At 33.6% G+C, this 19,651-nt stretch overlaps 2 protein-coding genes across 7 annotated transcripts in view; one reads left to right on the forward strand and one right to left on the reverse strand.

Annotated features, from left to right (window-relative positions):
- LOC142343316 (syntaxin-1A-like) overlaps positions 1-19,651 on the forward strand; it is a 383,172-nt gene that overhangs the window by 155,546 nt on the left and 207,975 nt on the right. The window lies entirely within an intron of this gene.
- LOC142343268 (uncharacterized) overlaps positions 1-19,651 on the reverse strand; it is an 84,988-nt gene that overhangs the window by 29,230 nt on the left and 36,107 nt on the right. The window contains exon 1 of one of the 6 annotated variants that reach the window (XM_075395092.1): positions 14,292-14,432. The exons of 3 other annotated variants lie outside the window; for them this stretch is intronic. The gene's annotated coding sequence lies outside the window, so the exon portion shown is untranslated. Of the gene's footprint in view, positions 1-3,601; positions 3,685-4,290; positions 4,439-14,291; positions 14,433-19,651 lie in introns of those variants that run through there. 2 more of the 6 variants (XM_075395081.1, XM_075395128.1) reach the window with 2 other exon arrangements.

Consider the following 19,651-nt stretch of genomic DNA (forward strand, 5'->3'; position numbering starts at 1 on the left):
CCATGGATGATCTGTAACATTTCCAAATAGCCGATTTATTCTGCTAATTCATAACTTTTTTTTTTTTGGGGGGGGGGGTGGTTAGAAAAGCAAAGTTTGCCAAAGTTGCGCAAGCTGATCAAACGGACAGTGGATACCGTTACAGCTTGTGAAGTGGTTGGAAATATTGGGGATCTAGTGAGAGAACAAGTCCGGAAGGGGCTGCAGATGATGGAAAGTGCAATGATGCGTGCAAAAGCGGTCATAGTCACGCCCCGGTTGGTTGCCACTATTATTGCTGTAACCTAATATTACTCCCTAACCACATTATCAATATTGTCCCACCAGTTTAATAAATTTTTAAACTTTTCTCTTTCTAGAAAAATACAGTTTAGAATGTTCCAGGAACTTACCTCTAATACTGTGATGAAATGTAAAAACTAAAAAAAATGACTTAAAAATAATTTTTGTATCTAAATACTGGAGTTAAGCAAATAACCAGTTTTTGAGTGAATTATTTTACCCAAACTAAAAAAAAACATAAACCCTTTTTAAAACGATCACAATTAAAAAAAGTGCCTTCAAAATCCTTTAAATTCAGACACAGATTCAAAGTTTTTGAAAACTCGTCGAATGCTGAAATTTCACCACTTTGGGGCTCTGTTCCTGTGAGGGTCGAGAGGGGGGGGGGGGTTAAAGTTTAGGGCATTTATCTGACATTTGTCATTTGCTCAATGCTCTTTGGGTACCGCCGGCTGTAACTTTGATTCTTTTCAGAGGGTTTTGTGGGTGGGTAAAGCAGAAGGAGATTACAGTAAATAAACTTTCCAAAATTGACAATCTTACAGCCGACCATTTATACTCTGTCGCCGGGTGAAGTGACCGCATTTTGAAACTGGCAGCTTTACATATTTTTGGGCGCTTTAAGTCAAAACCCTAGCTTATACAGAGTTATTCGCCCTGAATTTCCCAGGAAAGCGGTTACAGTTTGGTGGGGGTATATATAAATATACTTAAGTCGGTCACTGCTGTTTTGTTAGCCGCTTTAGTAGGGTTTGGTCCGCTAACAATTCATACTATCCTAATAATTCATAACACTGTTGTGCTAACTAAAAGTTGCGTTGTGCTTCAATTCATAACTTCAAAGTGTAATTTTGCAATATAGAGGTAATAGGTTAACTCACCCCCCCCCCCCCCCCCCACCCCCGCCACCCCCTTCCTCGCGTCACTGCTTTACTTTTCCCAGTTTTCTGATTCAAGGAATGTGTACCGATATTTCAACGGGCCGACATTTGAAATCCCAACTTGGAAATATTATAAAATAAAAATTTCACTTGTTTTCCAACATAAGACTATTTTTTTATCTCTCATTCCTACCAAACTAATTATTCTGTTCTATTTTTTTTTCAGACTAACTGTTCAGTGCAAAAAATAATTACAAAAAAACGTTTTCGATAATTTTTTCAGAATTAATTTCTAAACGCCATTCTCCGCGGTTCCAAAAATTCATTCACATTATTAAAAAATTCGGCCAAATTACCATTCGGCTTTGCCCTGGTTAAGAGCCCATTCCTTGGGTTATTTAGACTTGGTGTTACAATCTTAGGATAGGGAAAAGAGGGGAAAAGAGCCCGGTACATAATGTTTGGGAGAGATTGTTTACACTTGGCTAACTTTGTCATATCCCCCCGCGTGGAATATCAGGACTTAACCTATCCTATATATTCCCTATTTCCCTATATTTGCACTTCTAATCGATACAAGTTAGCCCCGCTGGGAAAGAGTGAGAGGGGCAACTATGAATGAACTGCTCCCCACTACAAAGAAATGATATTTGTGGAAAAGTAATAACAATATAAATGTCCGCTTACTTTATAGCCAAAATTGGGCGCCACCCAACTCAAAACAGTAACCCACTACTGATTTACTCAAAGTAGAATTATTCAAAGTACACTGTTGTGACAAACTTGCCGTTAGTATCGTAAAAAGGTTGTAATATTCAAGGTGTGAAAAGTGAACCTAGTTAAAGATTTCACACCTAGTTGTTCACCAACTTAGGTGTGAATAAATTGTCGCACCATTTTTTTCAATAAAATTTTTTAATTATATACAAAAAATAGGCCACAATTTGTCTGAAATTATTTGGAAAAAAACAAAAAATCATGAGAAAAAAACGTGATTTTTTTGAAAAATTGTATAAAACTAGCCAACAAAGACGACAAAATAAGAAAAACAAGCCAAGTTGTTTGCAAAAATGTAAACAACAGTAAAAAAATATGAAAAATGTATTTCAAAAACAGTGGAACATATTGATAATTATTTCTCAAAAAGTACATGTTTTAGGCTGGGAATTTTTAGGTTAAGTGAGGCATAAAGCGAAAGTATGCCCCCCAGTCATTTACCCTATTTACTACCCGAACTTCTACACACTACCCTTTCCCTACTTTTCGGTCACTTGTTTTGGTTCATTCCCAGGCTTTCTGAGGTGCCTTCCACGGTTTAACCCCCCCCCCCCCCCCTCCCCCCTTTGTTTGAATGGAAAAGAAAGCTACTTAAGGAATGAAAAGAGTTATAAACAAAAGCAATTAAAATCCCTGAAACCGAATAAATTAACCTGACTAAATCCTAAACAGATAATAATTTGCACATTGTTAAAGATTGCTCTTTTTGGGAAGTGAAACGTATTACGTATTCAAAATCGAACTATATGATTTAAGAATAGAAAATAGACAATTTAGGCAATTGTTTGTCTCACTAGTTTGGTTGTTTATCTCTTTAATATGATAATTGCAATCGAAAGCGAAAAAAAAAGATTTGTTTCAAAAATGTGTGACGCAAAAATTTAAACCAATCCCCCCCCCCCCCAAAAAAAAAAATCTGGAAAAGTCATGCAAGCTATTTCATTATGTCGTCTATGTACCGACAAAATACAAATATTGATATCACAAAACGGGCTTGGCTAATTCCGATTTTTAGGATAGGATGTAAAATTAATAATTTACTCGAACATCTTAAATTTTCTATGCTGAGAAAATCAACCAAAAAATTTACAAAATGGCCAAATGACCATAAATTTCAACCAAGAATGTTTTATGGTATCTTGAACTCTTAAAATCACATTTGTTCACTACTTCCGAATTGGACTAGAAAAAGAACATTGATCTAGTGTATTGAAAATCAGAAATAGTGAAATTACATAATCTACAGGAAGCTTTAAAAGTTGAACTTTGATCATATGAAAAGAAATCAACTCTAATTTTTCATTTCCGCATTTTTCACACAAACACCTGCGCTTCTAATAACGATACAGATAAACAAAACAAAACAAACAAACAAACAAACAACCAAATGCGACAACGATAAAAATTTAGTCCACCTAGAAAAACTGCTGGCAAATTTCAATTTATAAATGCATACCGTTTCTTGTATCTTAAGTCCAGAAAGAGAGGAAGAATGGGAAAAGTAAGCAAGAATAATAAAAAAGTGGGAATGGCATTTCTAGAAAATTTACATCTTCTAATCGAGAAGCGTAAAACTTTTGCCCAAAACAGGAAATAGGATTTTGGCTCAAAATTAAAACCCTTTTTATGGGTTAGGTAGATTGATAAAAAGGGTAGCTTACCTTCAAAAGAGCAGAAAAAATTACCTCCGAGAACCACTAAGTTCTTTAAAAGTATTTTAAACGTTTAACTTTTTTTTCACAAATATTTGTTTTTCAGCAACCAAACTGAAATTCGGTAGTTTTATGAATGATTGAAAATTCGTTTTTTGCAAAGGTGATCGCAGCCATACAGACTTTTCCCAAGTTTGAATGGAAAGAATGGGAAATAATAGAAAAAAGGGAGCGGTTACTAATTAATTCCTTAATTTGCCCCAATTTTGCTTAAATTCGGGATGCCAAGCTCAACTGGCGACATTTGAACAATGACATTTTTGTTCATATTTTGGGCGTGGAGACGGAGTGAATAAATAAAATGCGACAGTTTTCATAATTTGATTGGAATCAAGCCGTTATAATAGCAATTTTCCATTCAGAAATTAGCTATTCACAACAAAGGATAAAAACAAAAGGCGCGAAGTTTTAACGGGCCTGCCCAAATTCAAATTTTCCGAATTTTTACTCCAAAATTTATATCTTGCCGTTTAATGTTTATTTTTGCAGAAATGAAAGACGAGACAACCCTCGAACATTTTGGTAACATTTTGGAATTCAATGTTTTCTTTTTTTTTTATTATTAAATTCATCATAACTAGGTAAGAAAAGTTATGAGTTACAATAAATTATAATATTTTACGCAAAGTTTGACTTACTTTGAACTGCTAACCAGAAGATGAGAAGTCGGCTAAATTTTTTCAAAACCTCGAAAATATTGCAACAAAGGAAATAAACTTGAATTTTAATTGAAAAATAATTTTCTCAATTATTTGAAGAAGAAATTATTTGTGGAAAATCGGCAATTATTCCGTGAACTGTTTGAGAAAAGAAAGACAGAAACAATTAAGTTGAAATGCTAACTGTTTTTGTTTCATTCGATGACGGTTTTTGTGTCTTTATCAGCTTCACTTTTCATTCGCTACCGTGAATTCTCATTTGATAGGACAAAAAATTATTTCACAATTATTTGTGCTGCACTAAAAAGGGGGAAGATAGCTTCAGTTATAATGAATTTCCCCAATTTTACTAGCTGCACAATTTAATTTGTTTGCTTTGGTTATTAAGCATATCTATAATTCATTAAAAGAAAAATTGCGCTTTAAAAGATTTCTGCAGTGCCGCTGCTTGTGAAGAGAAATTAATATTTTCTTATTTTCTTTGGAAGGGCGAGGCTAGTGAAGGTGGGGTCATTTTTGAGCCAGCGAATAAATACCATTTTCAAACTTCGCAAATGTCTTTTTTAGTCGGTTGTTTTTAAATTGAAATATAACGCATTTTTATGAATTATTGCCTTTTCAACAATTTACTAGAAAAATTAAGAGTTAACTTTCCTTGAAAGTATTCAATTACTTATCAGATAAAGAAGCTATCAAATTAGGCAAGAATAAACTCTTTTTGAAACAAACTAGACTATTATTTCCGATATATGTGGTTATTGATCCAACGTTTTTTTTAAAAAATGGAGAAAATTTTATAGCAGGCTACCTTTAAATTTCTACAGTCAAATTGTAATTTTTTATGTATGCATAGTAGCGAAAAAAAATCATAACGTTATGTAGTCCCTAGAAAATAATTGCAATTTGTGTTATTTTAAAAATCCATGCAAGAAAAAAGAAAACTTCGAAATTTTTATGAAAACTCTGGAATAGGGGGGCAGTTGGAGGATTTTAAAAATTTATCCCATTGAAAGAAAAAATTTTTAACGACAAATTATCTTCCACTGCTTAATCACCATCGAAATCGATTTTTTCCTAAATTCTAAGGAAGTTGGGAGAAGCTAAACAAAAGTTTAAACTTCAACAAAAATTAGATTCCCGAAAAAAGAGTGTGGAACAGATTCCCAAATAAAAACTATGGAACAGAGATAATATCATAGGTATTTGTTTAGGGAAAAAATGAAGTTTTTCTGCATCTCCTTCAGTAAACAAGTCTGATCTAAGAAGAGAGTTAGGAGCCTAATAGTAACATTTGATCTCTAAATCGTTCAAAATGAAAGCAATTGACCTTGTTATAACCAAAAAATTAAAAAACATATTTCAAAGAGGCACGAAAAATAATTCAACAATGACTTTCACACTTATCACTTTTGATTCTGGTGAAATCCGGAGATTCCTCAATCAGTCGCAATCTTTAGCTGAGTTAACAAATATTTAACCGAATAGCCGATGCTTAAATTTGAAGTTCAGTGAAAACAATTTTTAAAACGTAGACGCAAAGTTGTTGCACGCGTTCTTGTTTTTTTTCAGAACTGCAATTAAGTAGCTAAACTAGCTTTTAGGTGGTTTGTACAGCCTGTCAATCTGAAAGGAAAAAAAGTCAAAGACGCAGCGATACAGAAATAAAACAGCTAGGATAAGATAAGACAAAAATTTTTCGATTAAAACAAGCCAGTTTCTTCAAGTTCATTGTTTTTCTTCTTTTCAAAACCTTTTAATATGCTCGCCTTATTTTCACTAAGATTCTATCATGGCTTGAGTTAATTAAAAAACAAGCGAACTGTGGAACAAAAAAGTTATTTTTCTAGAATTCTTCAACTCTGAATCTGTCGACTTCTCTGAAAATATTTTACAATTTTAAATTTTTTGAAAACAGGCAGATTCATACATTGGGGCCACATAGTTCCCCAAAGTAGGACTCTTATAACAAAAATATAGAAAAAAGCTTGTGGTGGCTGAGCTTACTAACTCAACAACCAAAATCAATTGTGCTTCAAGGTCATTTTAAGCAGTGAAGTTAGAATAGCCTAACTAGCGAAATTTAAGACTACAATCTATTGAAGCCATACTGATTTGTTCACTTTCACTAACATTTGTATTTAGTAACTATTATTAGTACACAACCGTCATACACGAAGTGAAACTCAAGATCGAACTATCTCAACGCCAAGCAAAACAATATTACGGCTTAACATTATTGCACAAGATTCTATGCGATTGATTTACGAATCAACCTGTTAATAATACAGATTATTCGACAAAACTTTTACATGGTTAACTAACATCCCATGACAATAAATTTACACCGAAAAAAACACGTTGTGGAGAACTGTTCACATTTTGTTGACATCCTTATCTCCAACCAATCAGAGATGCAATTTTGACATATAAATCCACTTGACCAGCAGCATAAAAAAAGCTTGAAAAACTACTAAAAATCAGTTCAATTTTGCATCTTTTGGTCATATTAAACTGATATACAGTGCGTTTTGAAGCACATCTCTTGAGTGGTAAATTATACAAGTTCGTGGAACAGCGAAGCTGAAAGCTTAGTTATTGAGACTAATTGAGCAACAACTAATGCAACGGTAATCTACAGCATAGCGAATAATACAGTTCACAAAGGTTAACTGCAAAAACGTAATAAACGGACAGATTTGAAACCGCTGAATCGAACTAGGCGGTGTAAGGTTTCCCTGTATTTGATGCGAGAGCAGCCGTTACAAATCTCTTTTCACAGTAGAAAACAAAAAAAAACAAAAACAGTCGTTTTTCTAATCTTCCAATCTCAAACAGGTTTGTCAGTTAAATTGGTTGTTTGAAATAACTATTAATGACCAGATTGATCTTCTAATACAATAAAAGAACTGACAACTGATAAAAATTTTTTAAAGGTATTTTAAGTACTGCGATTTTTCTGCAATAATTGATGTTTTTGCTGCTATCTTTTATTTGCTCTGCAATTTTGTCCTAAATTTTTAAATTGGCATTTTCATCCAAAACATTTTCATCCATCAGCGTGACTGAAATTGAACCAAGTAACTAAAAATGAAATACTTGGACAGCTTCTTTTTTTCTACCGAAAATTTCAAAAACATCGCAAACGTAAGCATCAACGATAACTGAGCAAGTTTTGGAGCAGAACTGAGCATTGCATGATTGAAGGCAAAAACAGACATCTCAGTGGAGGAAAAATAGCCCGCAAAAAGCTTTGGGTGAGGACCAAATTGTAATATTCGAGGTTATAACCCACAAAAGTGACAGTTCTGTGACAATTGCAGTTCACAAAAGAGACTTAGAGGTGAACTAAGCCAAAGGAAGCTAAACTTCCAAACGAAGAGGACATAATAGCTCAAATATTGTCCAAAATCTCAGAAAACAATGAACTATCGCGATAGTATAGTTATCCTCTAGAGACATAAATTGCTTTTTCAGAAAAATGGAATCGCATCCAAAAAAGGTAATTACAGTCCTAAAAACACTGTGATTTCACTATGCTTGGGGAAAACGACGCACACTCTAGATAAATCAAAGGTCTCTACAGACTGGCAGACATGCCGGGTTATAATCATAGAAAAAATAGACCAAACGCTAAGTGTTGAAACAACAGCTGGTAAAATGATAGACTCGTTGTCAACAGAGACACTCGAATTCAACATTTCACCGACGTAGCAAACATAACGACTAAATTTTAAAAATTGGGCTACTTATCCGCAACCGAGAAAACAAAATTGTTCCTGTCTATTTTTAACTGGCTCGGATAGATTGTTGGCAAAAAGGCATAAAAAAGGACGTGATTCTCGGACTTGCAACGTCTGAGAAACTCGATGCTGTGAGATCCTTTCTGAGGTCAGAAAAATATCTGGAAAAGTTCATCCCAAACTAAATGTCACAAACCACTACGGAAATTATTAGAAAGATATAAAAAAGATCAAAGTGTGAATTGGGCAAAATAGAACAAAATATTTTTGAGAAATTACAGTCAAAGTTTCAATGATTTGAGTACCAAGCTGAGTAGGACACTCAGACAAAAAAAAACAATTTTCTGGTTGTTGGTAGTAGCCGAACAGATAAGGTTAAACACTGCTTTAAGTTATTAAACACAGTTTTAATTTGACCCACAAATAAGTCATTGAAATTTATCTCAGAAGTGAACAATTAGAACACGAAAAAAATATAGCATCTGACATGTAAGAAAACACAAGGAGGCTCGGTAATGTGCGTTTGCACATAAAGTTCCGACCCCGATCATCTACATTTTTCACTTAATTGTCTACCAAATGAGGAAGAGATAAGTAAATTAACATATCAACATATCGTTCAGAGTACTAAATGAAAAAAAAACAATCTACCTTAGAGGACCGATGAGACCTGTGTCTACCATAATATGACTACCAGAAAAGACGGAAATAAAAATCAAATAATTACAAATATTAATTACGACCAAAACTCGTTGTCCATTTTTTGAAAACCATACATAACCAAATCAAAATGGCATCATATAAAACTTATACTAAAGAAGATTAACCTCTGCTTTATTAGAGAAAAATATGGAACTTTTCCTCAAGGCGACTTGATAACAACTCCGCAAGAAATGAGCAAAAGGGGGCAAAGTTCAAAAAAAACTTAGCCTTTTTGAAAAGAATAAATGTCGAACTGATTCGAAATACTATGCACCAAATGAAATCACTGACAGATTCTTTTATACCTTTATAGAGGGACATTGAGCGATCCAGGATATGCCAAAGATCTACCAAAAGAATGACAAACACAGGCAAAAAAAAAATTTGAATAAAAAAATTGTCCAAGCCAATCAAAATTTTTAAGCTGCTTACTGAAAACATTGAAAATTTTGATTGCGTTTCTTTAATCGAATGACTAGAGGACCACCCATTATTGTGATACTGTGAAAAGAGAAAAAAACCAACAATGTTATGCGAAAATCACGAAAACTTTTACAAAATTAAAGACCATTTGAGGACAATAAAATCGTTATGAAGAGCAAACTGTAGTAATTAGATAAGGGATGTCACTTGTCTATAGAGATGCTAATCTACAAATTATCAGATATAAGATTGGCAAATCTCAGAAATCCGATTTCTTTTTATTTTCAAAAAACAAATTCTTTCAATATTCATAGCCAACATAAGCGTAGACAGTATGTCTTGCAATTTCTTTGAAGAATAATTGCGCCTGTTATAAGTGAGACAAACTCATAAGACTATGAAAAAACATTAAATACAAGCTGAAATAAAAAACTTCACAAACAACTTTACGAAACCACAGTGTTGAAGCAGTTAAAATTATAAAATTTCAACCGTGAGAAAATTAAATCTTCACTTTCGTCTCCTTTGAACATAGTAAAGTCTTATTGAGAATTGAACATTTTGAAATGACAGCAAAAAACCACATAATTGAATAGTAAACAAATTTCACAAAATTCTTTTGAAACAAATTGTCTAATCCCTGAAGACATCAGTCAAAAAGTTTAACCAACAGAAAAATCATTGTTTGCTTCAACAAAACGTCAAAGAGATCTCTCAATAATGAGGCTAAGTTACGGAAATGATAAAATATAGTACAATACGAAAATAAACGCAAACCAGAACAAAAAGGGATAAGTTCAAGAATACTCTTACAATTTTTTTTGAAAAATTTTAATTAAACCATTAGCTATATATCGATATAAATTATTAAATTAAATTATGCATCAACAGTTGGACATTGAGACCATTAATTACCCAATATTTGACATAACAAAAATCAACTGAAAATATATGGCAAAAATAAAAAAAAATCTACCAAATTCTGCAAGAGAACGGTGCCACAGCCCATAAAACCATATGTTAAGAAAACAATGAATATGTTGAGTTAAAATTTTTGTAATGCTTTTTACAATTAATTTAATATGTAATGTGACAATTTACCAGAGAAACAAAACCAACAGCAAAATTGGGCAATTATATACAAAAATCACAAAATCTTGTATAAAAACTTGCAGCACCAAAACCAAGCAACGGTTCTTTTAAAAAAAATCCACCTCAAAATTATATTGTATACTATAAGAAGGCAAGTTTGAATTGTTTTTACTGAGAATAAGGTAAAAGTTGACAGAAATAATAAAAAAAGGACAAGATCCAAGAGTCACTGAACTTTCTTTGAAACAAATACCTTCAATGACATAAGGTACATTAGGTAACAACCGAATGCATAGTGCAGGTTCACTTAAATTTTTTGAAAGGGGCATTTGGATTTTTAAATGGTTAGAATTAGCAATCAGAGTGCAAAAAAATAACAATTGAATGCAAAACACAAGAATTCATTCAAAGTTTTTTTAAAACTATTTTTCGAAGCCATAAAAACCCTTAGATTCTCTGAAAACAAACTATATCTACATTCGGCCTCCCTTTCAAGTATTTGGGAGCTGTCATTTATGGAGCCGTGAATAAAAAAATATTGTCAGCAATTAACAATAAAAAAAACAAAAGCAAAATATTTAAAAAAGGCAGCAGTAAAATAAAAATGAAAAAATTTTTGATTGTAAGAATCCATGATAAAATCAAACCTATCCCTCATTTTGTAAAAACTTATCCCCAAGACTTTTTAGGGCGCCGAAATCCAAGTAGCTCTCTTTTGCAGTCTAAAGAGATTGTGTCAACCGTTTATCGGTCTACGTTTTCGGCAAAAACAAAGTGGAACAAAAAAAGCATATTTTGTCCAACTTTTGATGAGAAAAGTTTTTTAGCCAAGAAATTTTTAGCTAAGAAAACTGAAATCAAACTTTTCAGCAAAACAATACTCTTCTGTCTCTAACGGTTACAATGACATTCTACCGTTGAAAATTTTAACATATTTTTAATAATATTAACAAAAGTGTGCCAAATTTTAGCAAAAATTACTGAACATGAGCATAAAAACTGTCAAATATTCACAAAATTTAAACGTCCATGACTCTCTGTGAAAAACGAAGTTCAAAAAAATCTTTCTAATTCCATATTCTAGGATGAACATGATTTTTAATGATACAACTCACAACTCTCAACGATGAATATCGATCGGCCAAAATTGTCTGAACAAAAAGTTTAACCAAATGAAAAATCATTGTTTGCTTCAACAAAACGTCAAAGAGATCTCTCAATAATGAGGCTAAGTTACGGAAATGATAAAATATAGTACAATACGAAAATAAACGCAAACCAGAACAAAAAGGGATAAGTTCAAGAATACTCTTACAATTTTTTTTGAAAAATTTTAATTAAACCATTAGCTATATATCGATATAAATTATTAAATTAAATTATGCATCAACAGTTGGACATTGAGACCATTAATTACCCAATATTTGACATAACAAAAATCCACTGAAAATATATGGCAAAAATAAAAAAAAATCTACCAAATTCTGCAAGAGAACGGTGCCACAGCCCATAAAACCATATGTTAAGAAAACAATGAATATGTTGAGTTAAAATTTTTGTAAATCTTTTCTCAATTAATTTGTTATGTAATGTGACAATTTACCAAAGAAACAAAACGAACAGCAAAATTGGGCAATTATATACAAAAATCACAAAATCTTGTATAAAAACTTGCAGCACCAAAACCAAGCAACGGTTCTTTTCAAAAAATCCAACACAAAATTATATTGTATACTATAAGAAGGAAAGTTTGAACTGTTTTTACTGAGAATAAGGTAAAAGTTGACAGAAATAATAAAAAAAGACAAGATCCAAGAGTCACTGAATTTTCCTTGAAACAAATACCTTCAATTACATAAGGTACATTAGGTAACAACCGAATGCATAGTGCAGGTTCACTTAAATTTTTTGAAACAGGCATTTGGACTTTTGAATGGTTAGAATTAGCAATCAGAGTGCAAAAACTAACAATTGAATGCAAAACACAAGAATTCATTCAAAGTTTGCTAAAACTATTTTTCGAAGCCATAAAAGCCCTTAGATTCTCTGAAAACAGAACTATATCTACATTCGGCCTCATTTTCAAGTAATTGGGAGCTGTCATTTATGAAGCCGTGAATAAAAAAATATTGTCAGTAATTAACATTAAATAAATCAAAAGCAAAATATTTAAAAAAAGGCAGCAGTAAAATAAAAATGAAAAAATTTCTGATTGTATGAATCCATGATAAAATCAAACCTATCCCTCATTTTGTAAAAACTTATCCCTAAGACTTTTTTAGGGCACCGAATTCCAAGTAGCTCTCTTTTGCAGTCTAAGGAGATTGTGTCATCCGTTTATCGGTCTACGTTTTCGGCAAAAACAAAGTGGACAAAAAAGCATATTTTGTCCAACTTTTGATGAGAAAAGTTTTTTAGCCAAGAAATTTTTAGCCAAGAAAACTGAAATCAAACATTTCAGCAAAGCAATACTCTTCTGTCTCTAACGGTAACAATGACATTCTACCGTTGAAAATTTTAACATATTTTTAATAATATTAACAAAAGTGTGCCAAATTTTAGCAAAAATTACTGAACATGAGCATAAAAACTGTCAAATATTCACAAAAATTTAAACGTCCATGACTCTCTGTGAAAAACGAAGTTCAAAAAAATCTTTCTAATTCCATATTCTAGGATGCACATGACTTTTAATGATAAAACTCACAACTCTCATCGATGAATATCGATCGGCCAAAATTGTCTGAACAAAAACCCATTTGAGTGTATAGTTCCTCCCTCCTCCTCTAAAGTGGGCGTCGGGACAAAAATTAGAAAAAAACCGAGACCGTAACACTCAAGAACAAAAAGGTGAATCAAAATTCACAATATCTGAATTCAACGCTGAAGAATACGTATTAGAACTCTAAAGAACATAAAAACCACGACCATCAATTGACAACACACTACACCAACACTAAATTTCACTACGTACCATATAACTACTGGGAGACATGGTAACAATTGAAGAGTAATTCAAAACTGAAACATCAAATCAGCAAAGTTTAGGAACAAATAATACAGAGTAAAGAGAAAGAGCGCTACAAACTCAACCGAGAAACATTACCGCTATTAAACATCAAGAAAAATAAAAAAATAATGTTTGATTACACGCCGAACAAAATTGTCGTGGAAAACATTCAAGTCACATTTAAGACGCTCGACAACCGCGAAAAAACCCAGCCAAACTGGACTTCACCACTGGAACCAAATCGACCACCAAATGGAGGAAACTCACAAGACCGCAACTACCCAGACACGCCGGGATTTTCTATCCCATGGAACTAAATGTGGTTTCCACTCAAAGCCCCCGTCGCCCTGTGATCCTCATCGCCGTTTTTGTTATCCACAATGGCCAGACAAATTAGAGTTAAAACTCCTCTAGACTCATCGGGATTGTTGACTAAAACTACATTGCGTTAAGCTGCAACATTAGTTATGGTTCCGTTGTTGTTTTAACTTTTTTGTTTTCGGCGCTTTTTCTATCGAAAAACCAGATATTCATAACACAAATAATTGGTCTTTCTGTTGGGTTTTCGAACAAAAAAAAATTGCTAGAGTTTCTAGTCTATGATTCCTGCAAGAATTTTCTTACAGAAAGTGCTTAAAATTGAAGACCATTGAAGAAGATATGAAATGGCATTCAAAAAGTGATTTTTGTTGAGGTGTATAAGAACTGAATTACGATAGAGAAATGAAAAATATGTTTTTCGAATCTTTCATGTTGTTCAAGAATAAATTCAAAAATTGTCTTAATTATATACACTAAAATTTTCTGCATGATAATTTTGCTGAATCGAAAATGACTGCACAAAAATCACGTGAGTGGCCTCCAATTCCAGTCATTAATTTAGGGTCAGAATCAGAACAAATTTTGCGACAATTTTGGGCAAAATAAATATTATTGTTAGAAGCTTCAAATATGTTTAATATATTAAGTTTCGGTCAAGTAGTTCATTATAACAAATAGTATATTAAACTCACCTTAATTAAGTAGGCGGATAGCTCACGTAATGATTTTTAGTTTAATTCTTAGTTTAAGTTTGAGTCTTACTATCTTTCTATTTTTACCATACCTTATTACTGTCAAAAATAGAGTATATGAGTGTTCGAAAAGAGATATATGGACCATAAGTAAACTTATAAACACGAAGTTATAACCTGGTTATAAATTGTGAGTTTATTAATTAGTGTATGAATGCATACAATACAGGTCAAATCTAAGTTTTTTAATTACTTTTTATGCAATCATGTGTAAGAGAAGAGAAAGAAAGACACCGCAGGTTTTGACTAATTGACCGAGACTAAATTGTGTTTTTTAATAGCATAACAATTAACTAAAAACTAACCAGCTTGTGTAAGTTAAAATCCAAAAGTTTGTTACTTTTAAATAAAGCTCAAGTTGGCTATGATCATTGTTTTGCTTTTTGACAAGAATTTGTTGATTTTTTAGAAGTTAAAGACTCTTCGTTATGTGGTATAGTATAAACCTGTATAAGATGAGAAAAAAGTAATAAATCAATAAAAATAAGTTTTTAACTAAAGCATTTATGACAAAAGTTAAGTTCAACTTTTACACCAGGCAAGTTTTGCTTCGCTTTGTCAAAGTTGAAACATGCTATGATAATATACAAAAACAATGTAAATTATTATAGAAGTAAATGTTTTAGTATGACTTAATATAAGAAAGTTTAACTCCTTTTTCGCACTTATACTAAAAAGTAGAGCCCGGATAAAAACCGGACAAGAGGGAAGATTAGCAACCCGGTTTTCCACTTGAAGGTTCGACAACAAGAACAAGGTCAATAAGAGCAAGGTCATCAAGGGATCATTAATGTGCGTTCTCATATAATAGTTTCCAACCCCTCATTTGTCAAGATACATACCAAAAAATTAGAATCTAAAGCTTCGATGTAACTAATCAGATGTTTATTTTAACCTAGTTTTCCTCCTATAACACGATAGCGTTCACAACTCATTGTGGATCGACGCATCCTTCGTTAGAAAAAATAAAGACAATTTTTTAAAGAGGTTAAATTTTTGAATTCTTATGGTTTTCTTATTCAATGTTTCGAGCTACTATAAGTTTCAAGACTATCGCAACCCAATCTAAGATTTCAAAAAATTGAAACAGAAAGGTAATATTATAAAATCACATTTTCTCTGATGTAAATTATAACGCCAATTGAAGAAAAATTTTGTTCTCAAATAAACTCCGCATTCAAATGGTTTTTGTATTATTGAGTTTGAGTTTAATTAGTCCCATGGCTTCATTTAAAACTTAAAAAAAAATTGAACAGAAATACAATGTTAGAAAACCAAGTTTTAAGTAGGTTTAAACGTCAATTGAAGAAAAATCTATTTTCAAAGAAGAAACTAAAAATTATTTCTGATTGGAATTTAATTTTTATTTTCTTACGAGTAAAATAGACACAAAATAATTTTCAAGCTCTGAATCACAACCGTGGGACTAAGTTTTTCTCACATCACTTTCCAATTTCCACCAATTTTAAAGTAGGCAGCTGCTAAGTCTAATAAGCCAGAAAAAGCATATCCAAGAAATGTTACAGCTGTGAGAGTATTTACGAATTTTTCACTCCATACAACATTTACACACTTCATTAAGATCAGATGATGAGTAAAATTTCGGCGAATCAATTTTCTATAATGTTAAAATTGAAAGCGACAAAGTGATCATTGAGAAGGAAAACCACTACAGTGGATCTGCTAAACACATTCTGTTACGAAACCTTTTTTCCAACGATTAGTTTAACCTTCTTTTATGATCTTATCAATAACAGAAGAGAAAATCAGACAAATTACAAATAGGTGTCATCATCATTTTTGATCAAGAAGATTCAAATTTCTGGCACTCAAATCAGCTACAACAAAATGAAAGACAAACAAAGCTGATTATTGAAAAATTTGATCATTGTGCATTTGATTATTGCATAAAATCCTGATTATGGCATTGAAAAACCTGATTATTTAATGCATTTGACTTTTATTTCTCATCTCATTTTATTGTTTGGTTCCAATTGTGCTATATTTCTACAAAATGATTTACTTTGGAATATCATCTGATCTGTAACTGGGTGGTGCAAAACGTACTTGGGGCGCAAATGGAGAAGATCCCTTTTTTCATATATCAGTCACTACCAATCTGTAAGGTGATCACGGCCAATTTCCAAAATAAGACCTTGTAAATTTTAAAGATCTGTTTAAACGGAATATTAACAAGGATGCTGCCTGAGAAGAATACATATGCCGATAGGGTGATACTCGGCACCCAATCAGCACATGCATTCTTCCTCGGTTTTCGGAGCCTACCCGACAATGAAATTGTTCTAATTTTAGAAACACCTCATTTTAGAAAAAACAAATTAAAATATTACTAACCTCACTTTGCCTTCCTAATAAGAATACCAACATTGAAGCACACTGTTTGACGGCTGTGGTGAACATTCAGGTTTGACTCTTTCCGCCCCATCTCCTCGTCAACAATTCGTGTGAATTTAGCGCTGGTTCGAATTTTAACGTCAATAATACAACTTGTTCTATGGATAATGTTATTAAAGTAACCAATTTCTTCATTTTGAGCCAACTTGAGACTTTTTCTCCACTGCGCGTGCATCACCACGAATTTGATGTCAGTATAATTTTTCGCTAGCGCCTCTATTACCTTTGCGCAACTTTTTCCATCCAGCGCTTCATGACCGTTATGGTACTCCAGCGAATTTCCAACAATATCACAATATATTAAAACAGCTTTTGGTGCGTGCGTAATTGCCTCCGTTACAAGATTACTAAACAAATACAAAACAAAAACAGACATGGCAAAAATTAAACATTTTGCATATTAAAACAAAGAAAAAATTACTGGAGGCTTTTTGTTTCATGATTTACACGAGCACCAGGCACGCTCACAAATTTGACATCTTCCACCCACTCAGGCAAATGAATGTCCTTTATACATTTATGGTCCACATTTTGACACCAGCACAACTCATAATCTTTTTCAATATTTGACGCACCAACGACAACAAGTTTAGACATCTTAGTGCAAATATCGAATTGGCTGCGTGTTTAATTAAAACTTACTTGCTCGCCAAGGGTCCATGGTTCAAAACTGGCAGTTTGTTCGATATTTTATTTACTCTAAACAATTTTTAAGAGTATAAATCAATTAAACTACAAAACTAAAGAAACTTAACATAAAAAGAGATGTGTTTTGCAAAGTCTACAAGCCAGAATGTCTGCTCTCGCTAGACAGGGCTTGTACGACTAAGACTCGAGTTTATTTTTGGTCAGCTCAACTAATGATAGTCAGCAAACCAGTTCGCCCGCACTCGCTGGACAGGGTTTGCATGACTATCAACTAGTAGCCGCCTTTAACTCCCCCACTCTTCATGGCAGGCTTTCTGCAATTTCTTATATCCTGTCAAAAGACTTGAGGAGTTTTGAAAGCCTGTCACGCTCGGCAATCTTGGGTACATCTCACATGTAGCCCGAATTGACAGATACTGCCGCACACGAAGTTCTTTAAAATTTAGATTCCCCTCCCGCAGCATCCGATAAAAAGTAGCTTGGTCACTGACACGGAGCTGCAACCTCCTCATAATTCCACCTATATGGTGTACGTGTTTTATGAGGCTGTTGTTGTTTAGGGTTTCAGCCCGTTCAAGGCGACGCAGCAATTGTGACGGGGCTTCGTCGTCACCAATTTCTTCAGCCTGCTCAACTTCAAGGCCGGTGAGATCATCTGCCTGCCTCAAGATGCTGCGGAACTGATCAACCGTTTGCTGTAAAAAACAAAAAACAAAGTAAACAAAGAATTCTTTACTAGAACTGCCCGCATCAGCTTTTCCCAAGACATCAACAACATTAGTCAGGATCAAAATGCATTGAAAACTATTTAAGCTCACCCTGTCTCTCTCTTCTCTGTTTCTTCTCCTCGTGTTGGGTGAAGCATTTCTGTTGGGAGCATGTGGAGAAAGGAACCGTATTTCAGCGGCCTCACTTTCTTCATATGTGGGAGGTGGATCATCGGATACCCCGGTATTTTCGAGTGCCTGATTTGACACCTCACCAGGTGACTCAGGCGACGAGAGAAATACTGTTTCTTCCAACACTCTGGCGGCTTCATTCAGCAAGCCGTCATTGCTGTCATCATATCCTCCTGCATGACGCCCAAGGAAAACCAAGGCTTGAGTTAAAGCCTGTCTTTCTCCGTCTCTTGGACATCCATACATTCGGAGCAGATGGCAAAACTGCAACAGATGTGAACTTAAAGGCCTTGTATTTGCCGTCTCTTCTTCTTCCAAGGCCATCCGAGTACCATTATCATCGTCCGAGGAGGAGGAGGACGAGGAGTCTAGAATAGACTGCGCTCCTCGGCGTCGAGGTCTCAATCTGAGCCTCCGGTTGATTGAAGTGACCTCCTCATCGTTATCTTCCACATCTTCCAGGGAAGTTTGCGCACTTCCGTCTTCAAACATTAGTGCTAACTCATCTCCAATCTCCATTTCCAACTGAGGCGACGGAGGGATAGACACATCACTCGCGTTATTGTCCGAGTTAGGATAGTCGACTAACATGGCAGAAGCAGTAGTAAAACATGAGTTGGTGCTCGACATACTAAATAACTTTTTTGGAAATTTTTAGGTTTGCGTGTTTGTTTATTTTACTGATTCATTTGTTTTTTTTTAAGTTTTTTTTTTCAGTCTGTCGGATCAACTCCATCCTATTATTGCAAAAATGAATCTTATTTTGATAGCTTGCACACGTTTTGCAAAAAAAAACAACTTTTCAAAGAATTTAATTTCATTGTAGAAATACTAAATTTTTCAGCAGCAAATTGAAGCAACTCTTCTTCAGTTAGATAAAAAGGAAAAGTTCGGGTCGGTAAATAGATACAGTGAGCAACGTATAAACAGTACAATGCACAAAGTTTACTTGTCGCTAGCTGTTTGAACAATGGACGAATTTCGACAAATTTAATAGATGTATTTTTTTTGTAGAGTTTCTGCAGTCTTTTAAAAATACTCGGGAAAACTTCGTGAAGATCTCTTTTGAAGGAGTCGTAGAAAAGTAGTTGTCCATTACTGTCTGCGATCAAAAGCCAGTGTTCCCCAAAAAAGCAAGATGGTTGATTGTTAACAATAACAAATTTGTTTCGCTGAATGAAAGGGAAGTTGTCAGCAGAATAACAGCCAAGGTAACGCAGGCTAAGCTCAGAGTGTATACTGACAAAACGATCAATGTCACTGTTGTCAACCATTGTAAATTGCTGAGTTTTTGATAACTTCTCTATTGCAATTAACCAAAGCAACAGATCGACGTTC

Source organism: Convolutriloba macropyga, chromosome 1, assembly GCF_964194025.1.
Source record: "Convolutriloba macropyga chromosome 1, txConMacr16.3, whole genome shotgun sequence".
In the NCBI taxonomy this organism is placed as follows: Eukaryota; Metazoa; Xenacoelomorpha; order Acoela; family Convolutidae; genus Convolutriloba; species Convolutriloba macropyga.